Source organism: Triticum urartu, chromosome 5A (assembly GCF_056163025.1).
Source record: "Triticum urartu cultivar PI428250 chromosome 5A, HENAU_Tu73, whole genome shotgun sequence".
In the NCBI taxonomy this organism is placed as follows: domain Eukaryota; kingdom Viridiplantae; phylum Streptophyta; class Magnoliopsida; order Poales; family Poaceae; genus Triticum; species Triticum urartu.
The window spans coordinates 438526-441463 of NC_141877.1; the positions used below are offsets into that span (position 1 = coordinate 438526).

At 47.8% G+C, this 2938-nt stretch overlaps 1 long non-coding RNA gene across 1 annotated transcript; it reads right to left on the reverse strand.

Annotated features, from left to right (window-relative positions):
• Nucleotides 1-1357: 1357 nt before the first annotated feature.
• LOC125543329 (uncharacterized) lies at nt 1358-2719 on the reverse strand. Its single transcript, XR_015603728.1, has 2 exons — nt 2030-2719; nt 1358-1944 (listed from the first exon to the last, which is right to left on the reverse strand). It is a non-coding gene; the product is annotated as an uncharacterized LOC125543329 (long non-coding RNA).
• Nucleotides 2720-2938: the final 219 nt, after the last annotated feature.

Genomic DNA, 2938 nt, shown 5'->3' on the forward strand with positions numbered 1-2938 from the left:
GAACATGGAGGGGTGTTGGCGTCATACTATGAAAAAAGAGTTGGGGTCAATCCATGATAATAACTCATGGGAGCTTGTGGATCTTCCCAACAATGAAAAGGCTATAGAGCTCAAATGGGAATTTAAGATCAAGAAAGATGTTGAAGGGTGTGTGAAGCACAAAGTGATGCTAGTAGCCAAAGAGTATGTGCAAGAGAAAGGTATGGACTTCGAAGAAGTGCTCGTTCCCATTGCAAAGATGGAGTTGATGAGATTACTCATCGCTCTCGCGGCTCAGGAATCATGGAAAGTACATCACATGGATGTAAACTCCGTGTTTTTAAAGGGCGATATAGAAGATGTGTATGTCAATCAACCATCCGGTTTCATCAAAGAGGGAGAAGATCACAAGGTACTGAAGTTACACAAAATCTTGTATGGGCTATGGCAAAGACCTCAGGAGTGGAACATCAAATTTGATCGGACATTGATTTCTCTTGGATTTGAGAAAGCCTCACTAGAGCATGTAATGTACAAGAGAGGTGAAGGAAGGGATCGCCTACTAGTTGGCATCTACGTGGACGATCTATTGATAACTGGAGCAGGTGAAGAGGTGATTGCAAAGTTCAAGTTACAAATGAAGGAGATTTTCAAGATGGATGATCTAGGTCTTTTGAGCTACTACCCCGGGATAGATGTACATCAAAAGACAGAGGGGATCACACTATGCCAGGAGACATACACAAGGAAGATACTTGAAAACTGTGGCATGAAAGATTGCAATCTAATTGAAGCTTCAATGAAACCTCGTCTTGAGCTGAGCAAGAAGAGTAAAGCACCCGCAGTTGTTGCAATAGAGTATATTGCAGCTGCCACTGCGATGTGTTAAGGTGTGTGGCTAGGGAGGCTGTACAGTGATGTCATGGATCAAGATCCGGAACCAGCAGTGCTCAATGTTGACAGTGAGTCAACAACTTTTTTACGCCAGGATCCAGTGCGGCATGATAGGAGCAAGCACATTGATACAATGTATCAGTACATGAAGAACGTCGTAGAAAAAGGTAAGACAAAGGTCAACTATGTTTGCATCGATGACCAAGTTGCGGACATCTAGACCAAGGCTTTGGATCGAGAGAAGTTCTTGGGGCTGCCAAGAAGAATCGGCGTTGGCGCTGTAGCGTGACGATGTCGTGTTTAGGGGCTGATTGTTGGAGACTTGGAGTTAAACACGAATACGTATACGTCCGTGTTCTAATCATGTACGTGTACCCAGAGTCCGTGTTGGCTTGATAATCATTGCCGAGTAGGATTACCTGTTATCTGTAGGATAGCTAGTATATATACTGGTGTACCCCTGTACTTTGTAACCGATCAGAGATAAAAGTAATAAAGATATTACGACGGAAGCGACACGCTCCCGTGGCCATATATCGGTGTATCCGCGTATAGTGTTCCGGCGAGATAGATCAAGGGGGTCCTGTGTGTATACCTCCGGCTAGTGCAAAGCTAGCTTGTGCCTTGTGGCTAGTGCAACCGGAAGTGCAAGCAGCTAGTGTAACCGGAAGTCAGCTTGGGTCAAAGACACCCATCAAGTTGAGTTGTGCTAGCTTGTGCACATACGTATTGGAGATCAAGCTTCCTTGTGACTTGTGGTGTGGTGTATCTCGGCGTAAAGTTATCTCGACGAGAGTGCATCAGCAAGGTTCGTTGTTCGTCATCAATCGTCATCGTCACCGGAAAGCACTCGTCGTCGAGTCTGGGCCAACATCTGGCGGGGTTTCATTGCAGCCCCGGCTATGTTTCCGGCGGCCCAGCGTTGCTCCATTGTAACTCTGGCCAGGCTTCGTTGTAACTCCGGTTGAGCTGCTGCTGCTGCTAGGCGTCGTTCTCCTCTCCGTTCATGGCTGCTGCTGGACCTGGTCGTCGTCCATGCACCCCATTACATGCAGGAGCTCATCTCCTCTGCTGCTACAAAACAGGAGATTAGATTAGCGAGAGAAAATAGATGAGAGAGAGAGAGAGAGGGGGGAGGGGAAGGGGATGAACTCACCGGATGAGTAGTAAGAGAGGAGGAGCAGCCCCATGTCCGCCGGTGTCGTCCATGGTGGTGGTGCTTCCCCACCCAACTCGCCCCTGCACCTCTCCTCTGCTGCTACAAAAGAAGAGATAGGGATTAGAGAGAGGAAGAGAGAGATAAATAGGAGAAACAGGAGGAGGGTCTCGCTGGTGGCCGCCGGAGTTGGAGGCGACGCCTGATACCCTGGCCGACGTCGGGTGACCCTCCTACTGCTGCTGCTGCAACGTCTGATGCCGCGACGGCGACGGGGTGCTGCGACGAAGCACGCGGCGGCGACGTTGGATGCTGCGGCACAGCTGGTGCGACAGAGATACAACATGCGGTGGTCGCCGTCGTCGTTCATCCCCTGGTTCGTGGCAGCGGTGCTGTGGGTGGAGATGGAAAGGGGAAAGGGGAAAGAGACGAGTGGAGGAGATGTGCGTGCCGTAAGATAAGGCAGGACCGGGACGTGAATGGTAATGGGTCCACAGGGACACGTGTGCATCAGAGGACGCCGCTTACGGTCCCATGTTTTCATCCGGACGAGAATAAACATTTTCCTATTCGGAACTCTCTCAATGCAAAACAATATACATGTTTATCTTGTATATTTCGTCCAACCATTCCTCTACGTCTTTGTTTCTATATGTATGGTGCATCTTCCCATCCTGTTCAGTTCCTTCTTTATTCTTATCAACCAGTTCTTCTTTTTTTCAATCATGTTCAGCTAGCCATGTTACTATTCACCATCTTCTTCCTCGGTGCACTGACCTTTCAATACTCCTCTCTTTCGTGTAATTAGTGTACTTCCTTTTCAATCCTTTGACCATATTATTTCTCTATTCGTTTTTCATTTATGGATTTTTTTTCCTTTTATGATGTCAATTGATAAGTCTGTCCTGT